Below are 27,942 nucleotides of genomic sequence, written 5' to 3'. Positions count from 1 at the left end.
TGTCTCCCAGGCCTGGTGAGAGCCTGGGGATCTCGGCCTGGCAGCCCTCCAGGATAGCTTTTGTCAATTTCACTGTCAGAAAGTGAAACTGACAAGAGCCTCTGAGGCAGACAGTTGGGAGCCACCATTTCAATTTTCCTGATGGAAAAATCAAAATTGTTTAGCAAAAGTGAAATTCTCTCACCGAAAGATTTGATTTTGAAAAAAGGATTCGGGGGGGGGGGGGGAAGGGGGGTGTCAGAAAAATCATTCCAACAAAAATTTTTGACCACCTCTACAGCTTGATTCTCAGAACCTAGGTAGATTTTGCAGGTCTGACAATCAGACAAACCATCTTTTTACTTCTCAAGTGATCACACTTGATCTGGAAGTCACTGAGGCCGCGAAGTAACATGCATTTTTACAGTCAGTTTTCAGATCAAAGCCACACTTTAAATGATTGGGACTCTATCTGTTATAGCATAATGAAACACAAAAGGGGAGGAACAAAGGGAAAAGAAAGTCCATAACATAATATCAAAGTCTTACTTTTGTCTCCTTTCTTCTGCCGTGTCTCATGTTCAAAACCATACAGCCAGTTCAAAACCTCTAGCCCATTCCTCAGACTTTGTTTGTTCTCCAGTTCCTATCCAGCCATTAGATATCACCAGCCTTCCAAAAAGAAAAAACTACAAACCTATCAGGGACCATATAAATGGGCATGCTAGCACAATCACACCACAAACACGCCCAACAACATTCCCTCAAAAAATCCATGTCAGCAGCCAGTGAAACAACTCTCTGTTCCATGATGTCCCATGTCCCATGATGTCCCATGATTTAACTGGGAATTGGTCCTGCTTCGAGCAGGGGGTTGGACTAGATGACCTTCTGGGGTCCCTTCCAACCCTGATATTCTGTGGTTCTATGATTCTGTGATGAATTCTTTCCTGGTTTGTCACCACAGACACCACCCTCTTTCACAAATAGTTGAAAAACTATATAACCTAATTCATACTTGGGCCTAAATACATATCAGCTGGTTGAAAAATTATGTAAATTCTAGCCTAAAAGGGTTTGTTTGGGACACATTTCTGTAGCAAATCACCACCAGGCCCTTCTTGCCACCTTTCCCTTTCTGCTCCTACCTGGCCTCCAGAAGCCCCCTTATTTCTTGAATAACCATGCATTGTTCCCGTGCCCATTGGACTTTTGGGATGAGGGAAATGACTACAATTCAGACATCAGGAAACATCAGAATTCAGGAAATGTAAGCTAGAATGTGGAGGTATATGACATGTCACAGACATTTTGGGGAGGTCTTCTGTGGATGGACAGGATAGTCTAATGGTTAGAGTAAGGGACTGGGAGTCATAAAAGACCAATAACTTGTTTCTGACTGGCACTGATTCAGTTTGTGACTTTGGAAAAAAATTACTCTCTCTCTCTCTCTGTGCTTCTGTTTTCCAATCTGTAAAATGCAGCGAATACTTACCTACCTTTGTAAAGTACTTTAAGTTCCTTGAATGAAAAATACTATAGAAAAGTACAAGGTAGTATTTTTCAAGTCCGAAAAAGTCCTGTTACATCAGGGCCTCGTGTACGCTTAGCACAGGATTCAATGTTGGTTTTCAGAAACAAAATTTTCCTTTTATTCCTTTGTGAAGGTGAAGCCAATATTAATATTTGGCTTTCTCATAGCAACTTCTACTATGTATTACACACTATACTGCTATATTAGCATTTATACAGACCTTTAAGATCCAGCTCAATGCTGTTGAAACTTTACTTGAACAGTTGCTCTCTGCCAATTCATGTGCTATTTTTATATATTAATATATTGTATTAGGTTCCTTGCTTAAATGATGGTAAGTTTAATTATGTTAATCCTAGGCTGTGCATTAACTGAATTGCTTCTTGACCCAGGTTAGCAGAAACATGCTATACGTCAAGTAAATAATGTGGAAACAAAGCTTTTTCTTATAGGCTTAATGCTAAAACCTTCCTCCGAATCACAATTTCTTTAGATCATATTCCAGCTCTACCCTCCTCATATAAGGCATAAGCGATACGTACAGCTATGAAAAAAATGTTCAGCCCGCTAAAAATCTGTTATATCCATGGGTTCAAAAGAACTTGTAGAGTTTTTATTTTTTTTCGGCATTGCGGAAGTTAACAATTAGATCTCTCTAGAAGTTACATATTACTCCTCTACACTCCATTCTGTTCTTACTTACACCGATGTAAACTTGGGGTAACTCCAGTGACTTCCATGGAATTATTTCAAATTTATACAGGTATGAACTAGACCAGAATCTGGCTTATACATTTAACAAAATAATGCGTACTTGTGAAAATCTGAACTCAAATTTTCTGGCAACCTGTTCTGTTTTCTGTAGTTATCTGGTTCTGAATTCTGCAGCCAATGCTATAGCAACTTTGAGTAAATAAAAAGAAAAACAGAGCTTATTCAGAGAATGAAATACAAAAATAAATGATAGTCAGTATAATACTAGCTGGGCCAAATTCTGCTCTGAGTTATCACAATGTAAGAACAGGATTCTGCTGTTTGTATTTATTTTACAATTAAATCAAATTTATTTTAGGCTGCCTTGAAATTTCCCAATTTTCAGAGTACCACTTTTGTAATGAAAATGTACAACTGCATCGTAGGGGATATCAGCATGGACACTAAACGTGTAACTGCTTCGTAAGTGTCATTTGGGGCTTTAGGACATTCCTCTTAGTTTGGATTTCAGTACTGTGAAGAGACTTTTTCATTCCCACTAGTGTAGGCAGGGTTGCATGTAACTCAATTTTTGGTGGGAGACTGGGTCAGAGAGAATATTTGAAATCAGGAGTTTGATTGGAACCAGAAGTTGAACTGCACAGGTGAAAAAGTAAATTCTGACCCCAAAACCAAGCTCAGCCCATTTAATATAGAAAAAAAAATTCTATTCACAAGTTTTCATTGTATCACCATACCTTCTTTATTCTTTCATCAGCAGTGAAACAATTAACACCACTCACATATCATTAGACTTCAGACAGCCAGACGCAATATGTTGGGGAAAGATGTGAACTGCTCTATTTATCAAAACTGAGTGTTAACTCTGAAGTGTAATGGTGACTATTCATAAATTAATACTGTTACCTGTTTCCACTGCTGTTCAAATCTAGCAAAAATAAGGAGGAATATATGTATAATGAATACTTGTACAACCTACTCAGTGGTATCTCACTTTGGCATCACAAGTAATGGAGTTTAGATGATCACCAAAAAACATTTTTTCCTTTGAATGCCAAGCTCCTCTCATTAGCAAGCCAACACTAATATTGCTCCGATACCTACCACTATATCTAGCAACAATTATTTCAGCTAAAATGATCAGATGTTAGAGAGTCAACAATACTCACATATGAAATGACATCAGCTGGCCTTGGAATTAGCACACTATTGAGATAAATGGAGACCTCTCCGAGCTATTGTTTCAGACTGTTTGCAAAACCCTGTAAAACAACAGTCAGTCTGGAAGATTTCCTTTGCAATCAAATGAATAATTCTGTTTTTTTTTTAATGAAAACTTTGATTCAGCCACACAACTCTGTAGAAGCTGGTGAATTCTAAGGCAAATTCTGTGCGTAGAAAATACGGTGCCCTGACAGGAACCTTCAAAAATGATTTTCTGAAGACCATTGGTGGTTTCATGCAAATGATAAGTTGATGAAGATTGTAACATATTTATCATTCTGATCTTTTTAAAATCAATTGCATGTCTAGGACACCAGTTATATTTGCACGCTGAAGATGGATATTTTAGAGAGAATGTAGCTTTTTATTTGCACAAGTACCAGTTTTTGTGCAAAATGTATGGTATGAATATACAACTACAGTACTTGCTTATACTCATGCATTTATATCTTGAAGATGCAACTCAGACACTTTTTAAATTTACAGCTTAATTCTACTTTCAGTTACACTGACGTAAATCCAGAACTGCCCTGCTGCTTTCAGAAGAGTGTTGCCAGATTTACTTCTAAGTAAGAGTAGAAACTGGGTCCAAGCTTACAAATAATGTATCATGAAACCCATGTTAGCAACTTAGACTAAAAGGGAGAGTTTTGATTTTGAAGAATTTGCATGTGCACCTTTTCAGTAAAACAAGATACTTATTCATGTGGCATGCTCGTCCTTTGGAACTTCACCCAAAATTCAATAGTTAAATATTATGGTCAGATAAGCCACTGGCCCTCACTTTTATATGTTAAGAAATAGGCAATATTTCAAATATATAATTTAATTTATTGTGTCTAGATCACTATTTCACAAACACTGCAATCACACATCTCTAATAAGGAGTTATTTGGTTATGCACGGTAACATTTATCAACCACAGATTCAAACAGTCAGCTGGTGGTTTCTGCTGTTATCTTAAGTCTCTTAAGTCTTCCATAATTTTGTGCACTTGGCCAGATTTCATCCTATACAGTCAGAATATAAGGGAAAGAAACCATAAAATTGTTCATCTTCCTCAGATGGCTCAACCAAATTTGCTTATTTGAAATAACCCAGCCATCTCAGCTTGACCTCAATTTAGAGGCCAAAGAAACATTAACACCATGCGAAAATGCACAGGACCAAATAACGGTGACCTCAGGACAAAAAAAGTTAGCATTGTAAAGCACACACTTTCACTCAGCCATTTAGCCGAACGAGAATTCATGTAATAATTTTTACATTGATTTCATATACACTTTATTTGATACAAGTACAAAAAATAAAGTTACAACATATGCAAATAGAATTTTTTTAAAAGAAAAAATGGACCTTGATTTCATATACTTCCCTTAAATTAGAAAAATGCTGTACATATGAAACTAAGCTATTTTATACCAGGAGTCACCAGACTAGGAATTTCACAATAAGCATGATCTCACAGTTACAGCCTGTCAGTGAACTGTAATTTTAGTATTATTATAATAATAATGTAAAAAGACAGATTATATTTATGTATCAATTATTAATTATTTAACTTTTAAAACTAGCATTCGATATTTATAATCTTAATATGCTCACAAAATGTCCTTAATATTAAATGGGAAAATTATATGATTATTAAATATGGTATAACAGAAGCAGTGTTTCACTGGCTGTTTACAGTGGATCACTAGTGCCCCCTTCTGATATGAAGTGTGAAGAAATATTATCAAAGAGTTTTATACAGCTTACTTTACAGTATGTCCTTAAGCACAGCTATTTGTGGTCAGATTTGCATTATTTTCCTCTTACTTTTAATATTAAAAATACCTTTTTTAAAAGATAGATAAAATAACTAAATCCTAAGTCACCTGAGTCTGATCTCTGAATGGCCATCAACTATCAACGCCAATGGGAATAATTCTGTCACAGTCAAAAAAGCAAACAGGGTGTCAAAAAATGGGACAGAACAAATACATTGACTTCTCTGTCTGAATAGCATTTTGTACTCTCAACCGTATGCAGTGTTTAAAAGCATGACATAGTTATTTATATTTAATTTCAAAGTAATGGTAAAATCATGGTAAAACAAAAATAATTTTAAAAAGGAAATTGTTTAAAAAATATTTAGGAAGTCTGCTTTTGACAAAATCTGACTAAAAAGTTTTTGTTGGAGGATAATATTAACTGTGTATTATTTGATAGTATACAATGTTGTAGTTGTCAGATGTTTAGTATTTCTTAAACAGAGGAAATAATGTGTATAGTCATCATAAAATTTAAAAAAATATTGAAACCTTATTCCTTTGTTGCTACAGTTATTGCTCCAGAATATTTAAATCACATGGCTACATTTAAAAGAAAGAAAAAATATTTAAATTGTGACAATTTACCAAGAATAGATTCAATGACAGTTGCATTGGAGAAAACTCAGAAGTAGTGGATTATTATAGTGGATACATCAGCAATAGAAATCATGTAATATTTAAAGGTTTTCTTATGGTTTAAAATAAAAAGAGGGATCTGCTAAATTTATTGAACATGACCACTTGCACTCCAGCCACATTACTCCTAGCTCTATACATCCTGATTAATTCCAAATTATCCCTGTTTTTGGAGAATTTTTGTTTCTGATAGACTGGCTCTCAGTAAGAATGAATTTTAAGAATGAATGTCTACCACTCTGTTTTGAAATTATTGTCCAGTACAGTATAATTGTTTTGCAATAAAAATCACTGTTTCACTGAATTTTTCAACAATCTTATATATATTCATGTAAACATATTTCCTTGATTAACACTTAATGCATAACCCACCCAAACTCAAAGATGCTCCAAGGTGCAGCAAATAATTGGACATTTAGGAATCACATCACAGCCAATAGACAGAATTGTACAGTGGGGCCGTGGAGCACTAGCAGGTGGCGAGATGCCTCACTGAACTCCTGACACTGAAGAGTGTGTTAGGAGTGTATTCTACCTACCATAGATGTGCTGTAGGGTGGTGGGAGGATGAGGCTCTGTGTACACTCATAACACAGAACATGATTTTGCCCTGGACAATTTAGTTCCATAACTTGGAGACACTCTGCTGGCCAACATACAACAAACCAGATTCCGAGAAGAGTACCAGACAGGAGACTTATGTTTCAGTATGTGCTGGGCCTGCTTCTGATCTTATTATGCAGATTACATGCCAGTGTAACTCCACTGACTTCAGAGTTATTCCTGACTTCCACTAGTGAGAGTGACAGACTTAGGCTTGTACTTTGCTTACAGTTTGACTCACAGCTTACTTACTTTCAGCAAAAATGTAGTCACTATGTTTTCCAACATGTTTAATTGTCATCTTTTGCTTGACCCATTTTCTGTCAAATCAGTGTGGCTGTAAAAAGTAATAGAAATGTGCATGTGAGAGGAAAAAAGGAAGATAGCTGAATTTTTTTTAATGTAGAATTTTATGCCACAATAAGGGCAGGGGCTTTCTATTATCACCTCATCCTGCTTCAGGCACTCAAATCCTTCCTCATCTGCACAGCTGCAGTTTTTAGCAACACTATACCTGAGGTGGCATCTTTTACTTGCCACTAAATATCCAAACATTCAGGAGAAAGTTGGGCCTGCTGCGGAAAGCCAAATCCAAAAATCTCCCCTGAATCTGCATGACTGGAGAGCTCTTGCAAATAAGCACTACAATGGCTTCTCCTGTTCCTTTATTCCCTGAATTTGGTTCAGATTCCCCAACACCTTCCCCCCATACACACCCCAAAGACTTAGACCTAGCAATTACCCAAGCCCTGGAGTAAGTCCCTCCCAGTGGCCAGCCTGACATACAGATAGGAATATTTGTCATAGACAATTCCAAAGAGTAAGAACTTTGCTCCTGTCTCAGAACCAATGTCCAGCAGTGCTGCTGCATGGCTCTTTCCCTTCTTCCCCTCACCATCTCTATTTTTGCACAGCTTGAAGGTTCCTTTTCTCTCCACAAACTGAAACTCTCCACAACTTTATGCGGGAGGGGAGGAGTGCTTCCCTACCACCCCCTCTCCGCTCCTCCCATTACAGGGCTGGAAGAATTTAGCAGCAGCAAGCTAGGGAGAAGTGTATTTGTAAGACAGAATTTTGACCAAAAGAACAGCTGGCTTGGTGAACAAGGAAAGGGGTGGTGTATGGGAAGGGGGCAGGAATGTGGGGGAAACAATTTGGGTGGGGGTTGGGAACCTAATGTGTTTTATGAGAAAAACCACCTTAGCAAGGTTCAAATTCACTTTCACCTAGTAATCCTAGCTGCCAGCTCTCTTCCTCCCTGAACGTTGGCTGTGAACATTGGTCCTCTACAAGAGCTTAAAAGGATGTTCTGGGAATGCTGAAAGTACCTGAACATGCATCAGTTATAATGCTAATGTTTCAAGCTCAAATGCCACTCAATGGCCTCTTTTAGTGACTGGCACTGTAATTCCAGGAGTTGGAGGTTATGAACAGAAATGCAGCCTGGTTGTCGGCTGACAACAGTTAATTTTCAGGCAGAGTGTTTTAGAGGAAATGGGTGCCCAAGTCTCCTTGGCAGCTTTGAAAAAACCTCAACCTCAGTTCCTGCAGTCTGTCTCTGGTGTCGTCCTTCCAACTCCATCTCCTTTATGGCTAACCTCCAATGTTACAGTTCTTTTTCTTTCTTTGGCTGGGGTAGAGCAGCAGCAACAATTTCACCTGAAGTTCACTGAGCCAAATGGCTACATCAGGAGCAGCAGAATTTATTTCAGTGATGCCTCCTTCATATCTATAAACTCAATCAGCAACTCAACAATGTTACAGTACAATAGGAAGAACAGTCTAGTCAGCTCCGTGCTCATACCTGCAGTGCTGTGGTAGTGACTGGCTGACAAACTACTATAATACTACAGCAAAGATAATCACTCTTACTGTTTTGAATGGAGAGAACTTTTTGGAGTACACTTTAACATGATTTAAAAAACAAAGCAGAATGCTAGATAAAATAGCTATACGGTGCATAAAGCAGTCTTTTGCTTGAAGAGTCTGTATAGATTATACATTATTTTGCAGTTAGAAATGTGCAGCTGACTTACTATCATGTACGCATGTGTGTGTATATGCCTGTGTGTGAAGTCTAGAGAGATTGTTCCATGTTAACGAGAGCCAAGGAATTCCTCTAGCAGCATCGTGCATAAGTGATAATCACATAATTTACAGCTGACCAGGGGCAGGTTTAACTTGCACGTCATTCTCAAAATTGCATGTTTTTTCCTTTTCTTTGCGAGAGAGAGAGAGAGAATAGCTATAATTGTGCTCTTTTTTACAGGTTTCATTCCATTTTGTACGTTCACTACCCTTTTTAAAGAATGGATTTGCACCCTTCTGAAAAACTATTGGTGGAATGCATGTTATTTCCTTAATGGAAGAATACTTGATTTTGCAGAACTAAAATGATAATGCTTCTGAATGTCTCCCTCAAATGCATTACATGAAATTCTAGGATATGTAGCCTGAAAATTACAGCAGATCATGACACTAGAGTCCAAATACTCCATTCAAGTAAAACTGCAGAGAAGGGAAAGTGTTAAGAACAGCTGCTCCCAGGCTGCTTTTATAACTGTTTGTTGTGCAAGACAATACTCGCCCCACCATTGTAAATAAGGGGATGTTACAAGATAGCTGCCTCGTCCTTTTCTGTGCCCCCTCCAACCAAGGTTTCACAGGTTTCCTACAATTTTTTTCCTACCACACAAAGTAGTAAATGGGTAAACATTTTAATACCAGCTATCTACTCAAAAAATCTCAGCCATTTAATATAGCAAGTAATTTAACACAGCAGTAACTAATGCTTTTTCTAAACCCAAAGCTTGTCATTGTGCAAGGTCTAGTTTGATTTGAATTCTGGATGAAGTTCTCATTTTGCTTTAATCTATCAAGCTGTATGGGAACTGCTTCAGAAACAGTTACCCTCCAGTAGGTCTAAGTCTAGGTGTAATCATAAGATGCAATATCTCCTACAGTCTTTACAATATAAAATATGTAACTATCAACACCTGGATAAAATGCCATGATCTGAGATTTTGGTTTAAATCAAAATCAATAACTCAAAGTATCATGATATCAGCACAGACAAGTATAGTGAAGTACAGTAAATCACTATTCAGTATTGGCTTCAAGGAAAGGACCAGTGTTCTACTAACCCAAAAACTGAATGACCACAATCTTCCCTTTTCTATTCCTCTCCCCATCCCAACCAAAAGGATCCCATATAAATTCACTAAACAAAGAAAATGTGGGAAACTGCTTTGTTGTGGTATATGTATATGGCCAGCACATAATTAACAGAGGGTTGAATCCTTCGTGCATCTCCAGAACAGCAACAGTATGATAAAAAAAAAATTGAAATCCCCCAACATCTGGATTCTTCTTCCCTGTATTCTGTCCCAGACCATTACTTTTATGAATTACCAGAAGCAGAAAAGAAGCCCTTTGCAATGGTTATAAGTGTAAGCTCCATTTTAAAATAATATGATTACATCTCAATTTTAGTTAAAACTGATAAAGATGCAAAAACTTGCCTGGTGACATAATATTTGAAATAATAAATCACTCTTCAGGAATGATATTTCTCTAACTCAAATAACAAACTACATCTTTAAATTTGTACATTCTATTAGTTACTCCTGTTATTTCTTTTATTACTAAATTAATCTTGGGAGGTCTCTGTTAGCATTTCTATCCTGATGTGGGGTGGAAAAAGAAGCTTGCATGCTGTGATAGTGACTGCTCCTTGAAAACAATAATTAGCTGGTGAAAAGCACACCAGACAGTGTCAAAAGCCACAAAATCCCAGTCTCCAGTTTGATCAGCTCGTTGATAGGATATGCAAATACTTGTTCAGAAACAGAGAAGCAGCAGCGATATGGATCTGCATGTTTGTACGGTCAGTTTAAATGCAAGAAAAATAAGTTTCAGAGTAACAGCCGTGTTAGTCTGTATTCGCAAAAAGAAAAGGAGGACTTGTGGCACCTTAGAGACTAACCAATTTATTTGAGCATGAGCTTTCGTGAGCTACAGCTCACTTCATCGGATGCATACCGTGGAAACTGCAGCAGACTTTATTTATACACAGAGAATATGAAACAATACCTCCTCCCACCCCACTGTCCTGCTGGTAATAGCTTATCTAAAGTGATCATCAGGTGGGCCATTTCCAGCAAAAATCCAGGTTTTCTCACCCTCCACCCCCCCACACAAATTCACTCTCCTGCTGGTGATAGCCCATCCAAAGTGACAACTCTTTACACAATGTGCATGATAATCAAGTCGGGCTATTTCCTGCACAAATCCAGGTTTTCTCACATCCCCCCCGCCCCCATACACACACAAACTCACTGTCCTGCTGGTAATAGCTCATCCAAACTGACCACTCTCCAAGTTTAAATCCAAGTTAAACCAGAACATCTGGGGGGGGTGGGAGAAGGAAAAAACAAGAGGAAATATAAGAAAAATAAGATGATCATCAAATTAAAAAAAAGTGACTCCTCACTCCACAAATCTCTTAGTCGTTAGCACTTAGGGGAAGTGATCTATTGCTCTAAACAATGTCTTAACAAGGCTGTATCATGTGATTTTGAGTAGAAAAAAGAAAAAAATACAGGCTAAAATTAAAACACCAATTTAAAAAAAAAATCTCCCCAACATCTCTTGACCTAGTGATGTATAAAAATTGGGGTTTGATGGCATAGTTCCTAATTCCTGCTGCCTGACAGGGCTTTAAGAAAATCCAAATACCACGATAATTATTTCTTATTAGTTACAGACAGTATATTCTGAACTTTAAAAGAAATATACAGTCCCTGCTGCTATGATCTTATATCTAAATTAGAAATAGCCAGTGCAGATCAGATATATAAAACACAGGATGTAGGTCAAACTTCAGGTGTTGTTTGACTTTTTTTAAAAAAAATTCTATTTTCTATACTTAGTGAGTTATCACTGAAAGGTTCCCTAGAAGGTATGTGTTTTGTGGAGAGACCTGATCAAGACTAAGGTCTTTGTGGCAGGGACCACCTGGGTTTGTATAGCACCAGCACAATGGAGTCTTTGTCCATGTTAGGGCTACTAGGTGCTACCACAATACAAATAATAACTGAATGAGAGGGTTATTTGGTGACTAAGAATAGGGTGGGAGTTGCACACATTGGACGAATCATAGAAAATAGTTCTCCAATAATTTATAGTTGTGTCTCTACAAACACAGAAGCATAAAAAGGCTAATGGGTAAGTTGGCTTTTCTGACTACCCAGCTGCCTTCAACGTCATGGCAGCCACCATCTTGAATACTGTACGTCTGTGGTTTCAATGAGAAACAAAAAAAGTTATGCTAGTCTAAGGTCACTTCCTTGTAGAAATAAAGCAGCATCTAGATTCAATTTTTTATATAAATCATCCTGAAATTTCTACATAGGCATGAATACACCAATGAAAATACAAAAACTAACCCAAATATTCTCCCAAATCTTGGAACAAATGTGGTGTGTCTTCTTGCTTTTGACACAACAATCATAATATCCAGGAACCATGCACACAATGGGGAGGCCAAATAACAGCATTTACTGAATATACACAACATGCAAGGACTAGCTATGTACACAGACTCCTGCTTTGCTTGAGTTCTGGAAGTTTCTAAAACATAGAACACAGTGAGCAGCAGTAGAGGACTCTCAAAGTATTTAAAGGGATACTACCCTATTTATAAACTACTGAATACAAATAAAAAACTATGGGGTTCAAAAGCCTCTGCGTTTTCTGTTTCTAGTTAGAAACGTGCCAAAATATGACAAGAAAAGTTGTTCTTGTGTATTTCCAGCCCAACTGGAAGCAGAAATTCATACAGAAAAGCTTGAGAGTCTGTAGAATGAAGAAGTTCGGAGAAAGTTTGATTAATCAGTCAACTTCTAGAGCCTTTTTTGACGTAAGCCAAGCTTTAAAATGTTTCAAGGTGCACCCATTGCTACTTTCTACCATAAGGGTGGGTTCCAAAAATTCTTTAGTCTACATAACTATTCCGGAGTATGATTCATCTGCATATTTTCTCATCACAATTTTAAAGTATAATCCAATTATTGTATTTGTAAATACAGTGTTATAGATGGCAGCAGAATCCACCTAAAAATAGGTAGTGACCAACAGAAAGCTATATCCATTTCACATTTCTTCTCAAAAATAGGATAATAAGCCCAATCCTTCATTCAAAGTCAATGGGAGTTTTGCCAATGAATACACTGATTAAATTAAGAGTTTTTGAAAAATACTTCTGCAATAATTGGCTTAAAGGTGAGATCTAGTTTCTGCAGCTAGTATCTAAGAACAAGGCCTATGAACAATTACATGTGAACATCAATTTTTCATTCTTTTAAAAAATACTATTAATTCTGAAGTAGAATATTTCAATTACAGCACTTCATGTCTTCCAACTCAAGAACATTAAGCAAAACAGAAAGGTTACCTGGTTAAGTTACAGAAACTCTGGGAATGCATCAAATCTAACTCCAGATTGTAATTACTTCTAGCTAATTGGAGAAGAAAATTTTAAACTTACATTGAGAACATACAATTATAATATTCCAAAAATGTCTCTTGGTTTTTAAATGTGGCATATTATTCAGCTTGGGTCCTTTGATGTGTATTTTTCCCCTCAATCCATGCTTCAACAATTCTGTCATACAGAGAACTGAAAATTAAGTTATTCTCACCAGCAATACTCCCCCACAAAGAATCTATCAATCCATAGATATAAACCTCAGAACAATTCCTACTAGGTTTCTCATGCAAATACTGCAGAAAAACTTACAAGAGCACTTTAAGATATTGAGAACCCTTCAATACAACCCAGTATAATAACTTTTACTTGCTAATTTCTATGGGTCAGTTGCAAAGGAATAGACCTGTCAATCTTTTTCAGATGTAGCAGAATTTGTCTGTCTACAAACAGGGATACTTTGTTGTTGCCATAGAGACTAATCCTCCACTTTCCTTCTGTTGACACAGCTAGTCACAGTCTAAACTACCTGATCACACTTTTAATAGGCAGCTGACTGGAGTACCATAAAATGCCCAAATCAAGTTTGCAACATTTGAGGCATCTACTGTTGCTAAAAAAAAAAAAAAAAAAAAAAAAAGCTTGTGAGCTTGTGTTCAAATAGTTCTACTGTACTTGTTCTCTTATAAAAAAGTAGAATGTACAGCAATACCAACTATTTAATAGTTACTTTGCTCGAGTTCCAAGATAATTATATTATTCTAACGAATGACTATAACGAGAGAAAATGTTATTTTAAACTTTTTTTGTACTATGGGTATGAATTTCTCCTAAGCACTAATGGATTAAACATATAAAATATTACCACAACCACCTGGAAAATTTTCTCTGCTTTTCACAGAATACAGTAATGTAAATTATGTCATTTTCTAATTTTCTACTTTTAAAGCCTAGCGAGAAACTGAATCTGCAGGCAAATCATCCTCTGTAATGTACTGATGTTCTGAGCAATGTAATTATTGACTGGGTGACTCAGAACTTTCTGATGTTTGCTTCGAATAAACATCCTAAAGCTCCAAGCTTATCCAAAGCCTATTCAAACTGCTTTGGTTTAGAAATCATCTTGGATACTCCACAGCAGCCTTTAAAAAAAGAAAGGTTTCAAATACTTTGTTGGTTTGGTCAGGTTACATTCATCCTGAGAATAGCTTTACTAACAATTCTACTTTTACTTGCAATTCTATTCCTTTGATAAAAAAAGAAAAAGGGAAAAAGATATGGAATACCACCACCAAAGTTAAACCAACATTTTGTTTTTCAGGCCTCAAAGAGAGTCTGACTAGGAGTTTTAATGATAAATCCAGTTTCTTATTTTATCCAAATTGCTCTTCATATCACACATAGTAATTCTGCTCTTGCCCTTCTTGTATTCCATCTCTGACTTTTGCTTCACTCTAAAGTACTAATGCTCTTGCCATTTCCTGCTTATAGAAAATGAAAACTCTATTGGTAATTTCCACTAGCTATTGTGCTCTCCTTTTACATATAATATGAAAAGTTTGTTGTGACTCCTTCAATTAAGAAGAAAATTTGATGACTATCATTAATTACGTCAGTGGAAATCATAAATCATCACTGAGCGCTGCAATTAATTATTTTTAAGTCATGTGAAGAAAACTGACAGGCACAAGATAAATCTACAGACCTTTCAGATCACAGTGAAATGGGAGAGAAAATGGAGAAAAAGAAAAGATGCAACACAATCAGAAGCAGTTTATGAATAAAATTCACTTTTTTTTCCTGTTTTAGCAGTGTTAATAGGGGTACTATAGCTGCACAGTATTTATTAAAGGTCTGAGGTTTTTCCACTATAAAGCCTGGTTTTGAGGGGTTTACAGCTCCGGCATTTTTATTTGCATCATGCTGAAACTAATTGGAACATAGCTTCTCAGCCTACATGATTTTTTTTCCCAGACCAGCCCCTAAAACAAGTTAAGCATGTGTTTAGTTCAAAAGGACAAAAATGTCACTTTTTAGGGGTTAGTTGTCAGTGCAATATATGGTTGCTAACAAAACAGTGTTTTAAACAATAATGGAATTATTTCACTTGGAAAAGTGGCTACTGTGAAAGCACCATAGCAACTTTCAAGAATTATTTTTCACTGTGTATCATTCAAATATTGCAAATTGATTTCATTCTGGTATGTCGTTGCTCTAATATTGGGGCCTTAGATCTTGTATGAATGCATGGAGCAGTCAAGTCAATAGCACATATTGTATTCTTCCACTGAAAATTCTGATAAATAGGACACCATGTCCATGTTTTGAATGTCATGTGTTATTTTTATTTTCACAAATAAAAATATATGGCTACTTCTTTTACACAAAACACACACATGTACATAGCTATATCATCAGTCATGGAAGTCAAATCCTATTGGGGAAAATAGAAAAGAGATTTGCCAGAGTTTATGCAAGAGTAAAAGTATAATTAGGCTGGCCAAAAAAGAATGTGAAGAGCAACATATAAAGGGCACAAAAACTTACAGCATGTTTTTTAAGTACATCAGAAGTAGAAAGCATGCCCAACAGTCAGTGGGGCCACTCGACGATGGAGTTGCTAAAGGAACGCTCAAGGAAGACAAGGCCACTGCGAAGAAGCTAAATTAATTCTTTGTATCAGTCTTCACTGCAGAGGATGTGAGAGAGATTCCCCACAACCGTGACATTCTTTTTAGGTGACAGATTTGAGGAACTGTTCCAGATTGAGGTGTCAATAGGAGGTGGTTTGGAACAAACTAATAAGTTAAACAGTAATAAGTCACCAGGACCAAACAGTATTTACCCAAGAGCTCTGAAGGAACTCACATATGAAATCACTAACTGTGGCACATAACATCTCTCTTAAAAAAGCCTCTGTACCAGATGACTGGAGGATAGCTAATGTAACACCAAATATTTTAAAAAGGCTCCAGAGATGATCCTGGCAATTACAGGCCTGTATGCCTAATTTCAGTACCAGGCAAATTGATTGAAACTATAGTAAAGAGCAGAATTATCAGACAAAATGATGAACACAATATTGGGGGTGGAGTCAACACAGCGTTTGAAAAGGGAAATCATGCCTCACCAACCTTTTAGAATTCTGAGGGGGATCAACAAACATGTAAACAAGGGTGATCCAGTGGATATAGACTACTGGGACTTTCAGAAACCCTTTGACAAGGTCCCCTACTGAAGGCTTTTAAGCGAAGTAAACAGTCACTGGATAAGAGGAAAGGTCCTCTACTGGATCAGTAGATGGTTAAAAGATAGGAAGCAAATGGTGGGAATAAACTGTTAGTTTTCCACAGTGGAGAGACATAAGTAGCACGGTCCCTCAACAATCTGTACTGGGACCAGTGATGTTCAACATATTTATAAAGCATCTGGAAAAAGAGGTAAACAGTGAGGTGGCAAAGTTTGAAGACAATACAAAATTATTCAAGATAGTTTAGTCCAAAGCTGGGAAGAGTTACAATGCAATCTAACAAAACTAGGTAATTGGGCAAGAAAATGGCACATGAAATTAAATGTTGATAAATGCAAAGTAATGCATCTTGTAAAACATTGTCCCAACTACACATACAAAATGATGGGGTTAAAATTAGCTGTTACCACTCAAGAAAGATCTTGGAATCATTGCGAATAGTTCTCTGAAAACATGCCAATGTGCAGCACCATTCTAAAAAAAGCTAACAGGAGGTTAGCAACCATTGGGAAAGTGACAGATAAGACGACAGAAAACATCATAATGCCACTATATAAATCCATGGTACGCCCACACCTGGAATACAACATGCAGTTCTGGCCACCCCATCTCAGAAAAAGATATATTAGACCTTGGAAAAGTACAGAGAAAGGCAACAAAAAAATATTAGGGAGCATGAAACAGTTTCCATATTAGGAGAGATTAAGAAGACTGGGACTGTTCATCTTAGAAAAAAATCATGGCATGGAGAAAGTGAATAAGGAAGCATTATTTATTCCTTCACATAACACAAGAACCAGGGTCACCCAATCAAATTAACAGGCAGCAGATTTAAAAGAAACATAAGGAAGTACTTCTTCACACAATGGACAGTCTATCTGTGGATCTCATTGCCACAGGATGTTGTGATGGCCAAAAGTGTAACTGGGTGCAAAAAAGAATTAGATATGTTCATGGGGAGTAGGTCCCTCAACTGCTATTAGCAAAGATGATCAGGGGTGTAACCCCCTGTTCTGGGTGTCCCTGAACCTGACTGACTGAAGTTGGGACTGGGCAACAGGGGATGGATCACACGATAACTGTCTTGTTGTTTTCATTCACTCTGAAGCATCAGACATTGGGCACTGTTGGAACACAGGATACCGGCCTAGATGGACCATTGGTCCAACCCAGTATGGCCATTCTTATGATTCAGGGGAGAATCTGCATCTATTTATTTTATACACATTATATATATATATATATATATATATATATATATATATACACACACACACACACACACACACACACAGAATTGCGAAAGTGTATGACAGACATTGTGTGTGCGCGCATGTGTTCTCACATGTGCACATGCAAACACGGACACAACTTTGCACATTAAAAGTTTTACACAAATGCATGAAAGAAAATTTTTCCTGACACTAACCGCTTTACTACTGTCATCCATAACTGGGGTATCCAGTCATAAAATCTGCTCAGGACAAGAAAAAATAATGGTTCCATGTCCATACATGAACCTGCTAAATTTAATGCAGGCTATGTGGATCCATAGTCTCCTGAATGAGCCAGCTCTTTTTGAATTTTATTGATGCTGCACTTTTTCAGCCAATAAATGCCACCATTGAGCAAATCAAAGCTCACCTTAGGCCTACTAGAAGAGAGTTCAGAGCATCTTAGTGTCTCCTAGATTGGAGAGGGATATTTGAAGTCAAGGAGTCAAGCTCAGGTTTTCCACTTAGTAAAACATAATAGTGTGTAAGTGTAACCCTTCTGCCAGGTGGAGCTGGCAGCAACCAGGGCAGGGTTCAATATCTAGGGGTTCTTTTTCAACAGTACAGCACAGAACTGGTTTGAGCCCCCACCCAGTAACCTTGGAAAATTACAAACCACCCCTGGGTGCCCCTGGGAGGCAATACTTCCCCACTTGAGAGCACAGAGTCTGACCATAGAAAAGAAACTTTTAATGAAAGGAGGGAAAATGCCACAAGCAGGATTCATAATTATAAAACTGAGCAGGACACTCAGCCCAGAGTGTGTGGGACAGTGCCTTCTGCCTCATGTTCTTGAGTTCTACAACCAAAAGTTCCTTTTCTGTGCCCCTCTCTACTCCTTCACCATACCCCACTCATAGTGGTTGTCCTTGGTCAGTGAGGACCCAGGATTCAGAGGTGCATCTGTGTGAGTTCACCTCCCATCTGGGGAAGAAGGCACCTTGCTTGCTTTGCCATCTGAGCACTTGCTCTGGCTTGCCAGCTGTGGTTCCTCTTAGCTAGCCGACCCGCCAGCCGCTCGTTCTGCTCACCACCCCGCCAGCCGCTTGTTCACCAGCCAACTGTCAGTCACCTTCTGCTGCCACCTGCCTCTCTCTTCTGTGACCTCCGCACATCAGTCTCAGTGATTTTCAGCTCTTTGCAGGCTGGACAGGAATACTGCGCCATCGCAAGTAATTTCAGCTTTCATATGAGCACTAACATAACAAGAAGGCTCCTAATGAAGCCTGTTTAGCTCTGTCTTTGAACAGAGAGAGGAACAGATTAAACCAGACTGGATCCCTTGGGAGATTCCCTCCCTCCTGGTTGGGGTCACCTATCCCCAACACTCTTACTTTCACAGAGATCTAGCATTCGAGCCCCCGGCTTATCAAGTCCCTTTCAGATGAGGGTGACTCCTCAATTGAGACAAGTTCAGCACAGTTCTGCTCCCCTTTTGTCATACAATGAAGGTAACAAGACTGATAACATTCACTACCCCTGCATTCAATACTAAAGTGAATTGTAACCCAACACCAGCCAAAGCTGATCACTTGGAGCTGCACAACTCCTGTCTTCTATATACCTATGGAAAGTAGGTGTGTTCATGTAAATAAAGTTTGCTCCTGAAATCTCTCCCCCTCCCAAACTAGAGCTGTCAGGGGAGAGTTTATTCAGACCCTATTTACATAAGTTACAAGATCAAACAATGAAACAGATAAATTAACATATTACTTGTATCGTTTTCAAACTATTGAGTCATTCATATTTTACAGTCTGCAGTGGATACTTAACATCCACTAGAGGCTGAATAGCATGGCTCTCAGTGTCTTTTTTCCCCAGACAAAGCTTTCAAATTTCTGTAATATTCACAACTTTTGTCCATGATGTCTTTTATGTGTGGCAGTCATCATGGTATCTAGGCATCGCGCATGCAGTGCAATTCACAATCCTCATTGTGCCACTCACTAATAAAATCTATTAAGCTAGTGTAAAAACTATCTTTGACAGATGCACTTGTGTATGTGAGATAAATGCATGAAGGATATGAAATTCATCACACCTCTCACAATGACATTTTTACCTTTAGTGTGGTTATATAGCATGGTCTGTTTAAATAGCACTTTCCAAAATGGAGTGAGGAACAATCCCTGCCCTAAGCACCTTATAGTACAATACAACTAACTTTGTAATGAGAGATTGGGGAGAGATGGAATCATATTGTGGGGGCATAATGTCATCCACAAGTCACAGGGAGGGCTCAAAGAACTTCACAGCCTCTATTTAGTAGCTAGTCCATTTTCTGAACTAGAATAATAGCTGCAACATCTGTTCATCCATTATATATGGATTTCTAGACATAACATCTGAATAATCATAGACCCAGTGGCCACGCTCCTAATTTTTCCTCTATAGCATGATGCTTAAAACATAGCAGCTGCCGGTACCTAATTCTTTAGTGTTCTTTAGTGTTCCTACCACTGCTACCAACAATGGAGCTGAATCAGTGGAAACTAGAATAGGAAATTTTTGGAAAAAAGTCCTAGTGCAGACAAGATCGTAATACACACAAAGCAACCATTTCCATGCCAGAGTGTAGAACCAGATGGAAACTGGGGGAACTTAGTAGCCACCAGGGTCAACTATCCCATGGGGATGTAAAATAGTGAATTCCTTTTTGACCTGTAGGTAAAAGGAATGATCAAATCTGCCTATCAAATAATTCCAAAATATTCCAATATGGTGACTGTGTTTCAGTGATGGATGGAAGATGGGGAAAAAGGTAGAATCCCAAAATGAAAGACGTAAAACAGAAAGTTGAAGCTAAAAGTAAGTGAAATGACATGAAAATCTGAATGTATTAACAAATGTATTGTACATTGTTGGACTAAAAAGGTATTCAAAAATAGTTCCAGCCAGTGTTTTTCCTTTTTTTTCCCCCTTGAATGTTCATCCCTCAACAGGAACAGTACTTTGAAAGTTATAGCCAGTGGAAGACTACAGATCCTATGCTATACTCAGAAAGAAACATGCAACTCCACTCTGATGGAAAGTTGCCTGAATAATTCTGTCCTGCTAAAAAGACTCTAGAAATGTGGTGGTACAGACTAAGTTACTGACATTACTCTTTCACCTCAAAACAAGAAAAATCTTTTGTAGGGTTTGCCAATATTTTAACTAATGTTGGCTGATATCAGTACTATGATAAACTATCATCCACAGACAACATAGTATCTCATTTAGGATTTTCAGAACAAGAAGATAGAACTGGTCATGAAGTTGATACTGTAATGAACACGCTATTGTGAATGTATATCAATGCCATCTACTGGATAAAATCAGAAATGGTCATCTATGTGACAGGCTCTATATTGCTAACAGACATAATGCTTTGGGTCAAGTAGGAGAAGCCTGTACTTTCTGACCATCAAAGTTCTATCCCTTAGGTCACCACGAAATTTCAAATTTTTACATATTCATGACAGACACAGATACAAGTGGTCCAAAACAGTGGATTTAGAAATTTAATTAAATAGTATTAAAGAAGCTGGCTGACTTCATAAATGTTCGTCATGACTTTATGCCAAAGCTTATGTTGATCCTTTATATATCTCCAGAGAAAAAGAAAGATTTGACAGTCATCAAATGCAGTTTGGAAAGGCAAAATCAGCCTAGAAAAACACAAATTAATAATGGTCATCCCTATAAGTAGCCTTGAGAAAGTGAACTTGATATCCAGATTTGAACTTTCTACCACTTCATAATTTCAAACAATGGTTATTTCATGTTATGAAATTATTCATAATACAGTGGTAAAACATGGTCACAGTGTTTATGGTGTAACAAAATTATGAGCACTGGCTTCTCAGCTAAAAATCATCATCAGTGTGGTAGTTATTCAGCATAATTCACAGGATCTGGTAGAAGCCAGGATGTGAACACTCCTCCCATGACCAATACTCTTCAAAATTTACAAGAATGATCAACCAATCCATCTCAGCACAAAAAGTTTTAACTATGCCAACGACCAAGCCAAGGTTCTCACCCAGATAGAGGCTATGCTAACATCGATGCTGTCTGGGCTCTCCGTCTATTACAAGATCCAATTGTGCACCAATCCAGCCAAAACACAAGTGAGTCTCTTGCATCTTTAGAATCATGAAGCCAATAAATAACTTGACATAATCTGGAAGGGGATTGCCTATTGCCCACATTGAACATCTGTTGGTCTGCAGGTTCCTAGAGGAACTGTACGCGAGGGCTACAGACCGGGCCATATCATGTGCCCAACACTGGAAAAACCTATGATTGTGGTGGAAGAACACAAGAAGCAGCAGCTAAAACATCTGAAATGAAATACTAATTTCCACTAGGAGAGCCACTAACTGCTGCACTACTGACTTGTAGCCAAAGCCCAGCAACAAGTCAGCCTATGGATGTAACAACTATTGGACCCAAGTCTGCCAATCTTACTCACTATGTCTTATTATCTGAACAGTGGGTATCCCAACAGTCCCATTGAAAGTACTGAGCTCTCAAAGAAGAGATTGATAAGGTAACTCTAAAATACTATTTTAACTTTTACACAGCACATAGCTGAAAAGTTCATCACTGAGCAATATTTTTTTTTAAAGAGATGCAAAGAAATTGGAGGCTCTCAATGACTTTTACATGAATTTTGCATCTAAAAATCCATGCATTTCTTTGATAACAGAGAATTACATTTGCCACTGTACCTACATAGGATTTTTGATGCGATAAGGACACACTGCCCAAAATCATAATGTATATGCACTATTTACTCACCAATTTCAATGGCATGACTAAGTGTATATTTGATACCCAGTTCATCGCAAATAGTACTTTACTCCTTGAATATTCCCATTGAAATCAATGGGATTTCTCAATGAGTAGGATACTAAAACTGAGTATTAGAATATGGGCTATAATACGGTACTACTCAATATAGACAATGGTGGTAGAATTGACCCATTATTTTGCATAGATGCTGCGGCAAAAGTAGTCCAGTACCAAAACAGTGCAGGGACACTTAGATGGAAGATTCTCATTAAAGTCATAGGGAATCCTGTTACCAAAAGTTCCTTGCAATTCTAAAAAAGTGTATTGTGTCCTTCAGAAGCCAAACTTTTCAAATCTGTATTGTATAAGAGATAGTTTAAGTAGCATTTCACATACACCTTGATAATCTCTCCATTTACTCAATCCTTTCTTTTTGGTAAGACAGGAATGTCAACTCATGTTTCAGGAGATTTAAAAGTAAATCTAAAAGTAAACAATGGGGTGATTCTATTTTTTGCAAGGAAAAACCCTAGGGATTAATTATTATAATTCACTTCAGTCATGTAAGACAGTGAATTATACTGTCAAATATACTATTTGAAAGATCAAAATACATTAAATGATAGGGATCTATTTACAGTGCATTCTAGAAAGATAGCCTCTTCACATTTAACAGTTTAACTGGAACATTTCTGATTTTCTCTCTCAAATTTTTATCTACATTGCAAAATTGACTTATTAGAGATCAGTGTTTTGCTGTTTCCAATCCTTTGTATTCCTTGTGCAAATAGAATGCTTTCTTTAGGCAACTTTCCTCTTCCAACAAGACAAAGGATTCAGCGATCAAATAATATTGATCTTCATTCCAAAGTCAGTGCTACATCTCTTAATGTGTGCATCAAGGAACGCTAGTTAATTTGCAATCACACACAAGAGACTGTGTAGGACAAACCTATGATCTCTGTCAGAACTGCTGTTCAGAAATAAAAATCTAATAGAACTATACTAGATTAATAAGCCTCCTAGATAAACCACTGCTGGAAAATGGAAAAGCTGAGCCATCATCATAAAGAAGGTAACTGCAACAGCTTTCACTGTAAATATTTGTGTGTTTCTATCAAGTACTATTTTTTACTTCCAGGCATTGCAATGCCACATGTTGACCTCTTTTTACCAATTCAACATACTTTATGTAACACTGTCTGAAAGACTGTGATGATTGTTCCTGAGGCTCTAAAGTCTTTATTAATTATACCTAATGCCAAGAGGGATAGTGAAGCAAACGATCTGCTAAGACTGAATAATTTCACAAAAATAATTCACATCTTCAACTACATTTGGGGCATCACAGTGACTGTGTCATGTTACAGACTTTCATCTAGATTTTGCAGATTCATCTTCATTTATTACTACTGGGCTCTGTGGAATTATCACCCAAAAACTGTAACAATTTAAATGTGTTAATTCTGCAACAATGCAGCAGTGTGCAGTAAATTTTTTTACAAAGGCAAAAATACTGTGAAAGTTGAGCCAAACCTTTCCCCAAAAAGAAGAACAGTGCTAAGGAGGTAAGCACTGTTAATGGAGGAAGCAATACCTGAACATTGTTGTTTATTGCTGTTTGGTACTTTAAACTGCAGTACGATTTATTTATGATCCAATATTAGAGCAGTATGTTTATGAACATTAATTAGTGGCAGAGATAGGAACAGAACTTGGTCCTTCTTGGTAAACAGCTTTTAAAAATTCTGACAGAGGATCAGATTCCCAAGATTAGTGGCAGGGGAAGGAGGATTGGTTTTGTATATATAAATATAAAAAACAGAAATGGTAGCCCTGGAACATCTATGGAAAATTTTAAGGCAGAAAAAGTGTTTCACAAGCCATTCCATGAAAAATGGGGAGACCTCAAAGTGTTCTTGAGTGCAACATCAAGAAACCAGTTATACAGTTGTACCAATTATCGCTCAGAGAAAACTGTGGTGAACCAGCTCTTGCATTATCTGTAATCGTGAATTTACCTTAATGCTTTCCGGAATGATTCCGGCTTATGATATAGAGACTGGTTTCTTGTTGGACAAAAATCTCCCTTGTGACTAAAGACCATGGGTGAAATCCTGTCTCCATTTAAATCAAGGGCAAAACTTCCCTTGATTTCAATGGAGCCCCAGATGTCCATGCTGACTCTTTTTTGCTCTCTCTGTTGAGTTTGATATCATTGACCAAGAGGTTGCTTCTGCACCTGTCAACTTTGGCAGGGATAGGAGAAGTTGTGCTTAAGTTTATCTTTTCTTTCCTCCTGGAAAGGACCCAGAGTAGAGCATCATACTGGGCAAAGTACTATGGAACTGCTCACCTAGCCCCAGGACACACTCCTGTAGGAAACTGCAGTACTCTATCCATAACCCATCCTGTTCAATGTATATGTGAACCTACTAGACAGCTAGTGAGATGATTAGGTTGCAGTGTTATCAATATGCTGCAGATATGCATATGTATATCCATTACACTGACAAAGTGTAATTTGGTTATTCCACTGACCAAGATTAGGGCTCAAGTGTAAACTAGTTAACTAGTTGAAAGTCATTTTAGATTAAATGGAGGTGATTTTGGTGAGCGCAAGGAATTAAACAAAAGTAATCGCAGAGAGGTGCTCTTTACAACCTGGAGACACACTACACACACCTAAGGGTATATATAACCTAAGGGTCCTTATTGGGGCCTCAGCTGAGTCTAGACATCCACAGAGCAGCAGAAGCCTTTTCCCCTCTTCACTGGAGCCACAGGTTTTGCCTAAGGGATTGTAACTTCACCATAGTTATTGATGCCTTTATCACCTGCAGACCAATTACTGCAAAGTGATCTACATGGGACCACTGAATGCCATTTTGAAACTTCAGCTAGCACAGAATACAACTGCCCATTAAGTATATTTAATGTATTTCATCTGTACTCCAAAGATTGCACTGGTTTTTAGTTTACCACACAGTGTTCACTTTGAATTTTGGCTTGGAACATGGGTTTCTTGTGTGCTTTACCCCAAACAGTTGAGGTCAGCTGGTAGCCCCTATATTTGTAGGGCTACAGAAAAGTCTTGGTTAGGAGCCTAATGTCTAGAATCAGCCCACACACTCCAGCAGACAAAAATAATATTCAGGAAAGTTAATAGACTGCATTTTAAACAGGGTTTTTCCAAGTAAAAGGATTGAGCCAAACATTTCAGGATTTATTTTTGCCCTTAATGGATTGAGGAATTGTTTTTACTGGCATTTGTATTGACATTTATACAAATATTTTTTTTTAAATTTTATATTTTTGTTCATGAAGTTGGTGAGCATAGGCAAACCATATAAATCAATAAAACCATTAGTGCTTGAAGACCATGGTGAAACTATTAACATTTTCTGATATAAAGAGTAGAGGTGAGCATTTCTGACTAACACAAGCACAACTTTTCAGCCAAATTAATTTCTGAATGCAATTAAATCCATTGTATTTAAATGGTAATTAAATCCATTGTAATTTATCCATTGTATTAAATCAATTGGTTTTTTTTAATTTGTGCTTTTTAAAAAAAATAGCTTACTAATTTTACTTACACCAACACACACACAGGCCAAGCTCAAGTGATTTCACACACTCTGAAGGATCTACAATATTTCAGTAGATCAGATGCCTTGGACAATGGTGACTCAACTGGACCGATTTATTGCCACTCTAAGGCCCTGCTTAAAATACACACACACACCCCGAGTTAATACAGTAAGTGAAGAAAAGATAATGTCTGCTGGATATAACAACTGACCCTAACACCTGACTGTGTGATTATGTAAAAGAGAAATCGTGCACGGCCTAGCAGAGGTTTACACAAGGAGCAGTCTTTAGATACCATCCTAAGAAAGGCATGAGAGTAGTGCCCACTCTATTAAACTCCCTTTGGTGTATAAAAAAACATTGTGTGTTCTGGAAGGAAGCCACTTCTAGGTAGAAATGTGAGCGGTTTAGGTTAGATGTATTAAGTAGTCTTAGGTGTATCACCTAGAATTTTGTCTTTTAAACCCAGATTTTTGCTATCTAGCAAGTATTTAATATCAAGTGAATGTTTTTGCTAACTACCAAAAAAGATCGATAAAATGCTTACCCTATGTTTATCGGTTTAAATTTTCACTCTTGCAAGAAATTATGGGGTCAGACAATTTAATGACAATAGATTCTGAGATTCAAAAAGTTAACACAAATTGTCAACATCACATGTCAAAACATACAAAATAAATACCCTTAAATCAAACAGTATTTTTCTTGCTTTGCTTATCCATATATTTTTATTATTATAGATGGCATAATATTTCCATCAGTTTCTGTGTCTATGGTGAAATCAATGTCTACCAATAAAAATCTAATTCTTCCAACCCTATCCATACAGCAGCAGCTTGCAAAGAAGGACTCAGAGGAAGATGTCACTTCCACTAGAGAAAGCATCAAATATATCAAAAAATACATTTGATCAGTTTTCTTCAGCCTTCCAATACTGTTTCATCAGATGTATAAACCACAGAAGACCAAGTGCACATTAAAGTACACCCTACATTCTGTGAGGTGATTTCTGCTAATCTATAGGGAACTATATATATATGCTCACATTCACAAAATCGTCAACAACTAGCTAATCTAGAAATCTGATCATTGAGCATACAAACCAAACATACATGGAAATCAAAACAACTTTGGAGAATAATATAATGTCATGGGCCTACATTACCACCAAATCTTTGGGGGAGAGAAGACAGATGTAGTTGATTAAGTAGCTCACTACCTGTGGTAAACCTGTCTCAGGAATTGGTACATGTTGTGAGACTGCTTTATAAATACACACACACACACACACCTTGTTTTTAAAGCATAATCTTTATACTAAATTGATCCTAGTAAGTCTTCAATATGCAGTTTCAGTCCATGGTGGCTGTTTGCAGACAGTGATGCTGCTACTGTAGCTGCCTCCATTTGTCATCTTACATGAAACATTTTCCTGTCAATTCCTTATGCATTGAGTCAACATAGCTGGATCTTAGAAGGTGCTACTGAGGATATAGGAGCTGTCTTGAGCTACCCTAGATTTACATGTGTGTAACTGAGAGAGGAATCTGCCCCAATATGACTTACAAAAGTTTAATGGAGGATAGCTTCTGTTTATTCTTCTCTTAAGATTAGTCTTCTGTTTCCCCATCCATCTTTTTAACCAAAGCAAACATTTTATTCCAAAAAACATCATGTAAGAATTCCCAACTAAATAATTCCAAGTTCCAGGGAACCTGCAGTCCTGCCAACAGCAAAAACATGTAGTAAATCTCTGAGCTTTAGTAAATCTAATGCAATACAGCAGATTAAGCAGATGTTCAAAGCAAGTAGCTAAGAGGTTTCATAAACAAGCAATATAATAAAGCACAGTGTTAGAAAACAATTTAAAAAAAACTTGCATTAAGGGCAGGAAACAATTCATGCCTAGAACTACTGCATTATTAGTCACAGAGCTGTGACCTCTCACTTCGAGTGATAAAGTACACAGGTCAGAATTGACAATACATACTCATGGCTGATCATAGCTGCCAGTTATTGATCTGAGGAGGAGGAGGAGGGAAAAAGGAAAGGAA

Source organism: Lepidochelys kempii, chromosome 5 (genome assembly GCF_965140265.1).
Source record: "Lepidochelys kempii isolate rLepKem1 chromosome 5, rLepKem1.hap2, whole genome shotgun sequence".
NCBI lineage: Eukaryota > Metazoa > Chordata > Testudines > Cheloniidae > Lepidochelys > Lepidochelys kempii.
Note: the sequence above shows the minus strand (reverse complement) of the source record.